General features: G+C 40.7%; 1 pseudogene; it reads left to right on the plus strand.

The window, feature by feature from the left end:
- Positions 1–3,938: 3,938 nt before the first annotated feature.
- LOC106150146 lies at positions 3,939–4,371 on the plus strand (annotated as a pseudogene).
- Positions 4,372–8,816: the final 4,445 nt, after the last annotated feature.

Raw genomic sequence — 8,816 nt, forward strand, 5'->3', positions numbered from 1 at the left:
TCAATAGAGTAGTTTTACTTAAGGCAAGAAAATCTAAAAGGGATAAGAGGAAGAATAGAGAAATAAGAGAAAAGAAAGAGATTACAAGTAAGGCTGAAGGACAAAGGAAGATTATCCAAGCCTTGGGAGACAGGTGAAGAAGACAGGAGGGGTGGGCTGGGGATTTAGCTCAGTGGCACAGCACCTGCCTGGCAAGCACAAGGTTGTGAGTTCAATTCCCAGTACTGGAAAAAAAAAAAAAAAAAAGACAGGAGGGAAAGAAAGGAAAAAAACATGAACAAAAAATCTAAAAACAATGTTTATACTCATGAAAAAATGTAAACAAAGAATACAAAAAAACCCCAAACCACCATCACCAACAAAAAGCCCATATATGATAAAAAAAAAAAATTTCTCTGTGATTTAAATCTGTGGTGATCATCTGGAGTCTACAGTTTTGTGGTAGTGTCCAATTCAGGGTGTGACGCTACTCTCACTGGTAGACTAAGGAGGTAGAGCCCAAATCTTTGCTGGATAATCCTAGCAAGATGGGGTGGGGTGCTGCATAATCCCAGTAAACCTGCAGTACAATTAGTGTGCAGTGCCGGTTCTAGTACTATCACATCCAGAAGTTCAGGTTGATTCTGGCCGCTGGTGATAGGGCTTGGGCCTGAGTCATTTAGCTTCTCACACTCTGGTTGTCTCTTGCCAGCCTGACTATGGCTCCCTAACTCCATACACCTCCTGGGTGGTTGTCCTTCACCCAGTCACTGGGTGGTTCTAGTACTGGGTGCCCTGAAATGAACCTAACCCACAGCTGCTCTGAGTCTGTTGTTCAGTCAGCCCTGCCCTAAAAAGGCGTCCAACCAACACTGTCTCCAGGGGACACTGCAGTGGGCCGGACTGGAGCCCCTCACCAGCTGTTGTAATGCACAGCATCAACTGCTCTGTTCCACTACTGCCCTTTTCTCTGGAGTCCTCTGAAGTCACTGCTTTCACTACATGGATGTATATCTGATCTTCCTTTCTTGTCCAAAAGCCAGGAGCTGGGGAGAAGGTGCAGTTCCCTTTTCTGCATTGACGTCTATCCCTGCACTTTCTCTGGGGGCTCCAATAGTTTTTTCCAGTCCCTCCCAGGTCCAGGGGACCCACCTCCCTCCTTCTTTTCTTTCCCAAGTTGTTATTTTCCAGCGTCTGGATTCTTAATCTTGGAGAGATTGCTTTGTTGCTGCTTACCCGTCTTCCATCTTCCTGGAAGTCCTGAATTTGCATTCTGAAGTTGTTTGACCTGAAGGTCTCAGTCAGCTATTTGTAACTTGAAACTATCAGCTTCCTGGAGGCTTTTTGTTAGCGTCAACTTGCAGTCACTCCTGAGAGTGGAACTGCATTGGTTTGAGTTACAAATTCATTTTCCTGAGGACACATAAACTTATGGGTTATTCTTTCCTGTTGTCAAGAGGCAATGAAATGGCTTCTCCTAAAAACATTCTGAAGCATTTTGGATCTCAATCAGTCAACATTTTCTGTAGAACAAACCACCCCAACTAGGTAGCTTAAAACTACCATTGATTTATTCAGTCTTTGGATGGGGAGTTTGGGCTGGGCTCAGCTGAGACCTCTTTGCTTTGCTCCACATAGTGTTGCCTGGCAACTGTCTGCATTTACAGTTGATTGACAGTGACAGCCTCACTCATAGGTCTGGTGGTTGCTGGCTGTTGGTAGGGGAAGGGAGGTTACTGGGCCACGTGTGTCCCATTATCCAACGGGCTGCCCCGAGCTCATTCATCTGATACTGCTCTGAGGTTTCCATGAACAGCAAGGGAAGGCAAGCTGCAGTCTGCAAGGAGTTTTCAAGTCATTGTTAACACTTTGCTGACCAAAGCAAGTCACATGTCCCAAGACCACATGCAGAGAGTAGACACCATATCTAAATGAGAAGTTCCATAAAGACACATGCATAGGAGCATGCAGATGGGACAAGGAGAATCTGGCCCTTTTGGCAATTTAATACATACTGATTTATGATGGACCTGTCATGAAGTTAGAAGTCATGTAAAGCTTGGATAGTGTATCCTTTGAAAAGTTGGCTTGTACAGGTTGGGCCAAAGCAGTATGCTAGATTGACATCTGACAGTATTTAGTTAGATCTGCATGTGATAAAATAGAGTTGGTGGAGTTGTTTCTGGTTGCATAGAATTCACAGTCACATTCTGTAAATAATGAGGATGTCTGTTATGGTTTGTGTCCCCGCAAAGCCTCATGTGGCCATGGGGCAGGCTTTTAGGGTTTGATTGCTTATGGGTTTGAGAGCTGCACCCGCCCTGGGGTGGATAGTTTGCATATGTAAGGGAGAGGAAGAGGGTGCTTGAGGCCATTCCTCCCCAATTCCTCCCTGGTGTGTGGTTGTTGCTTTTGCTGTGTTCTGCCACCATGAGCTGTAGCCCTCTGCCATGTGCCAGTCTGCCTTGTAATCTGCCAAGTATGGACTGAAACCTCCACAAACTGTAAGCAAAATAAACCTTTCCTTCCTTAATTTTGGGCATCAGGTATTTTTGTCCCAGCAACGAGAAAAAAGTAAACAAGACAATGTCCTAGGGAGAAAGTCTGTGTGCACTCTGAGGAGGTGATGGTGGCCATAAACACTAGTGACAAAATCTTAGACCAAGGCACGTTAAGAATTTTTTTATAGTTTAAACCAGGAGTCAGCAAAATTTCTCAGTAAAAATATTCTTGGCTTCATAGGCCACTCATGGTCTCTGTCATATTCTCCATATTCTTTTTTTTCCTACAGTTCATTGAAATATGTGAGAAACATTTTTTAGCTGAATTATATGAAGATGGACCACAGGCCAGATTTGGCCCAGGGGCTATAGTTTGCCAACCTTGGACTGGAACAGTTTTAATTTCAGTGTCTCTGTTTTTTTCTGAATGGAGAGTAAAGTTTTGTATTAAAGTTCTTCTGAGTCGCTGCTTGACTATTAAATGAAACGAGCCCTGCAATTTCTGGGTAGGAAAGTAGGAATTCCCTGTGCTGGGAATACACTATCTACCAAGTTTCTCATCGGTAACACTGTGGCCTTGCATCAAGGAAAAGATTCTAGCCATCTTGATAAATTCCAGACTATTACTAATGTATCTGTACAGCCTAAAGAACTGGGTAGTTGTATAAAGATCTATTTGTAAATATTCAAATTCTTGTATCTAATTTTACCTTTTCATGATTCCTGGGTTATGTTAATTATAATGAGACATGATTCTACCACTTTCTGGTTAAGTTCTGAGTTTTTCCCCATGATTTATTTACTATGGAACTTAGTTTGATTTTTTTCATTTTTCAACAATTCACAGCCAATTGAAATAGTATCCATTGGATGGATCATACTTCCGGGCCGCTGCTAGGAGACTGCTAGCAGCTTCATGAAGAAAATGCCCATGTAGAGTAGCGGCAGTGTCATGCGCCGTGTGGATGTGCAGTTAGCGGTGTTTCTCGAGCAGCAGCAGTTGTCACTGCAGCATCAGGACGAGTCCGGTTTGTGTTTGTCTGCGGAGATCTCTCTCATCTTGTTCGGCTGTAGGAAACCGAGCTAAGTGACTGAGTCCGTGATGGAGTGAGAAAGGGTACAGTTTCATAAGGTCTTTATTGGTGGCTTGAATTTTCAAACCACAGAAGAAAGTTTCAGGAAGTACTATGAGCAATGGGGAAAACTGACAGACTGTGTGGTTATGAGGGATCCTGCAAGCAAAAGGTCCAGGGGATTTGGTTTTGTAACTTTCTCATCCATGGCTGAGTTTGATGCTGCCGTGGCTGCAAGACCTCATTCAATTGATGGGAGAGTAGTTGAACCAAAAAACATGCTGCAGCAAGAGAGGAGTCTGGCAAACCAGGGGCTCATGTGACTGTGAAGAAACTGTTGATTGGTGAAATTAAAGAAGATAATCCAGATAGAAGATAAACCTCCTTTGGTTTTTGGGATTCACGTGGTGGTGGGAATTTTGGACCAGGACCAGGAAGTAACTTCAGAGGAGGATCTGATGGATATGGAAGTGGACGTGGATTTGGGGATGGCTACAATGGGTATGGAGGAGGACCTGGAGGTGGCAATTTTGGAGGTAGCCCTGGTTATGGAGGAGGAAAAGGAGGATATGGTGGTGGAGGACCTGGATATGGAGACCAGAGTAGGGGCTATGGAGGTGGTTATGACAACTGTGGAGGAGGGAGTTATGGAAGTGGAAATTACAATGATTTTGGAAATTATAACCAGCAGCTTTCTAACTATGGTGCAATGAAAAGTGGAAACCGGTGGTAACAGGAACATGGGGGGACCGTATGGTGGAGGAAATTATGGTCCAGGAGGCAGTGGAGGAAGTGGGGGTTGTGGTGGAATGAGCTGACAGTGAGCTTCTTCCTATTTGCCATGGGCTTCACTGTATAAACAGGAGAGGGTGAGAGCCCAGAGGTAACAGAACAGCTTCAGGTTATCGAAATAACAATGTTAAAGAAACTCTTATCTCAGTCAGGCATAAATATGCAGTGATGTGGCAGAAGACACCAGGGCAGATGCACAGAGCCATTTTATGAATGGATTGGATTATTTAATAACATTTCCTTACTGTGGAGAAAGGATTGTGAAAATGCCTTTGAGACAGTTTCTTAGTTTTTTATTGTTTCTTTCTAGTGGTCTTTGTAAGAGTGTAGAAGCATTCTTTCTTTGATAATGTTAAATTTGTAAGTTTCAGGTGACGTGAAACCTTTTTAAAGATTTTTCTCAAAGTTTTGAAAAGCTATTAGCCAGGATAATGGTGTAATAAGACATAACATTTTTCCTTTAAAAAATTTGAATGCATGTGTGTGTTAAGAATCTGTTGTACATTTATGACTTAATAAAATAATTCTAAAGGAAAAAAAGAGAAAATGTCCAGGTAAATGCCAGTATTGTTTGTCAGATGGTGGAATTAATTGTTATGAGCTAATTATACTCTAACTTGAGCCAATTTTCCTTTTAGGTTTGCAGGATATATATGTCAATTTGTAGAATTTTTTGTAGTTCAGTAATAAAAGATACTTGTTTAGCATGAGTTAGAAAGGGCATTGTCATTGGTTTCTGAGGTAGTATTTTATGAGCTTCTACCTTAACTGATATGTGTTTTCAAGTATTAAATAGCTTTTAATAAATCATCAGTGTATACCATTTTTCTTTAGGGTACCTTTGTTTCCATAGTGTCCCAAATTATGAATAATTCTGTGCTAGCTTGCCTTTGCTGTGACAAAATGCCTGAATAGATCAGCATAAAGGAGGAAAGGTTAATTTCCTAACAGTTTCAGAGATTTCAGTCTGCGGTCACTTGACCCATTGTTTTTGCACCTATAGTGAGGCAGGACATCACTGAGGGGTTATACAGTAGAGCAAAGCTGCTGACCTCATGGCAGCAGGGAATCAAGGAGAAGGAGAGGCAGGGCTAGGACTCAGTATCTCCTTTAGGGGCACTCTCCCAGTGACCTCACTTCCTTCCACAAGATCTCACCTCCAGATGTGTACATTACCTCCCAAGAGCGCCATAGCCTGCTGCTAAGACTTGTACATGGGACTTTGGATTGCACTCCAGATCCAAACTGCAACAACTCCAAATGCATGGCTAAATATTTGTTTTATGTTTAGCACTTATTTTGCCGGAGGGTGAGACCAAGGCAGAGCAATTAGTTCATTTACATGGGTGGCTTGAACATTAGGCAGTGGAACAAATGTGACAGCTGCGTGTTTAGTGGTGACAGCATATTCTGCACAGGAAGTGCCTTTGTCATTTTTAATATAAGAGCCATTTAGAAATAGTAATAAATCAAGATTGGCTGAGAGTTGACCTGGGCATATTTGTACATTTGATTTTTACTTTTTACTGAAATATATAATCTAATCATGTGGAGAGCTCAACGAATTTTTGCATATTTGTACGTAATGCCTATGTGACTAGCTCCCAAATGGAACATTTCCTAGCACCCTAGTAAATACGTTTGTTCAATTATCCAGGCAGTGTGTTTGCCTTCTCCTTTCAGAAGTAACAAACTCTTCTGATGTCTATCACCATCAGTGAGGTTTGCTTATTCTTGAATTTCATGTAGGTAGAATTGTATAATGTGCCTTTCTTTCTGCTTTCTTTTGTAAATATATCTGTGAGATTTATACATTTTTTACAATATTGGTAGTTTGTTTTTTTTTATTGTTATGTGGCAGTCTGTTGTGTAAATACACCACGACTCATTTATTCATTCTACAGTTGATGGACATTTGGGTTGTTGCCACTCTTTGTTAAAAATGAAGCTGCTATTTATTTTGGTAGACGAATGTACTAATTTCTAGACAGTGGGCATTCTTAATCCCCAGTATATCACTAAACAGTTAGGGATTCTTTCTTATATAATGAGAGAGTAAATAATGGCATTAAAATCTGGATGATTTTAAAACTTAAAGTAGACAGTAGAAGGATTTAATAATCAGCAAGGAAGCTGACAAAGAGCCAGAGTGTTGGCTAGAAGTATCTAGAATTGCACAACAGATGGAATGCAAAGACTTAATACAGAAGTAGGCACTCATCAACCTAGTGCAGAAGCTTGGACCAGTAAACTCCTACTGTCCTCAGATGCAAGCATGAAAGGTATTCTATAGATACTAGACCAAGAGATTTGTCCAGATAAGTTTCTGGTCTGAGCACCTCTGCCAAATAATACTCCTCCTAGGCAACCTTGTCCTTCCTGAACAGTTGGAGGGAAGGGTTGGCACAGTTAGGGACTTGCAAAGTGTAGAGTTGCTGGTGGAGACATTTTCTGCCTTTGCAGAATATGTGAGGGGTAAGAGGTTCTGGAAGTTTATTTCATCAGCCTTTAAAGCATTTCAGTTGTCTTTGGGCCTTTTCTTTTTTTGTTTTCCTCCTCTAATACACTAGACAGGTGCTCTACTACTGAGCTACATCACTAGCTCGAGGCCTTGGATGTGATGGAATGATTTTTGTTCTGAATGATGACAGAGGGCCTGTGACAGGTAATGACCAAAATTATGTAGTTACAGAATTTCATTTCTCACATCACGGACCAAGCAACCAGGCCAGGAAGACTCCAGCATTCAGCAAGCGGCCTGTTGGAAGAATCCAGGTGACTGGTCCCTCCCCTACATTAGTGGGACCAAATGACTGGGGGGAACGCCAGCCACACAGTAGGACCTGGACTAGGGTGCACATAGACTAGCAGGATGGAAAAATATGAAATATGAGTCAACTGGTGGTAAATTAGCTGAACCAGCATTGTGCTTAGGACAAAGACACATGGACTAGAAGCAAGCGGGTGGGCCTGCCTCTTTTTTTTTTTCTTTTTTAACTTAATTTAATTTCATCTTTTTTTTTGTTTTTGTTTTTGTCTTTCTTTTCCTTTTCCTTTTGTCTTTTCTTTTTCCTTAATTTTTTTCTTTTCTCTCTCTTTTCTAAACAGCTGGGGAGAACTCCAGTCACAGAAAACTAATCCCATCCCCCAAACTCAGAGGCCAAATTCAGATAATCCCTTGATTACTCCTTCATTCTTTCTTTTTACCCTCTTCTCTAGTTTCCCAAAGCTTGCAAGATCATCCTTTATCTTCCAGCCTTGCTTCTACTTCCTTTCCAGTTATACATTATCCTTCTTAAGTTTCCCCACCACAGGGTAAAACCACTCTACCAAGGGGAAACACTTTGCATATAAACTCCTAATTTTATGAACAGTTCTGTTATATAACTATAGATTTTGCTCCTATGGTCTAAGGTACAAAAGTAATAGTTACCACACTTGGTTTATCAGTTTCTAAACTGTGCTTGAAGCTATTGTTTCTGCTAATTATACTACTGTAGCTAGGATGTCATATCTGCTGTAATCAGTTATTTTCCCTTCTGCAACAATACTGGGAATCTGTGGGGTAATAACCTCACCACAGCCCAACACCAAAGGACTGGGGACTGAACCAACCAGATACCATATCCCACTCTTAATTAATTGGGAAGGTAGGATCTTGAGACAGATATAAATCAAGAACCTCCTACACACAGAAGACATCCCTGAAGAACAGACTTTTCAAAGAGAGTTCTTGATACTAGTGGTATAGCTAACTACTACAAAACCTCACTAGTATCAACACAGAAAACAAAATCGGTATTTAAAAACTTTTTAAATAAAAAATGACAAGACATAGAGGTAAAATGCAATCTCAGACCCCTAACCCACCCAGAACAAATCCAAGAGATATCAATAGAGAGGAAAATGGAAGACACACACCTGAAATTTCTGAAATGATAGCAACTGAAGTAAAGAAATAAATTCATGAGGCTATAGAGGAAATCATATCAGAAATAATCTCTCAGATAAAAAACTGAATGACAAACATAATGAAAGAATCACTCAGCATATCTAGAGTACACATAGGTGAAAAGTAGAGGAGCACAGGAAAATGATGGAAACCTTGAATGAGCAATATAGGAAAGAAATAGAATGCCTGAAACAAATTCAAAGAGATATACACAAAATTGAAAAATTCCACTGAAAGCAGGCAAAATTGCTTAAATGAAACTGAAGATAGACTTTCAGACCTACAAGACAAGATCATGGCTAGCAATCACAAAAGAAAAAAATCTCTTAAATATAACAAGGGACCAGGAAATAACAATTCAATAGCTACAAGACATTGTAAAGAAAAACAGTATGATAGCATTCCTATACACAAACAACAAACAGACCGAGAGAGAAATTAAGAAAACCATACCTTTCACAATAACATCCAAGAAATTGAAATATTTAGGAATCAATCTAACAAAAGAAGTAAAAGATC

This window comes from Chinchilla lanigera, unplaced genomic scaffold (genome assembly GCF_000276665.1).
Source record: "Chinchilla lanigera isolate Chin_1 unplaced genomic scaffold, ChiLan1.0 scaffold00065, whole genome shotgun sequence".
Classification (NCBI taxonomy): domain Eukaryota; kingdom Metazoa; phylum Chordata; class Mammalia; order Rodentia; family Chinchillidae; genus Chinchilla; species Chinchilla lanigera.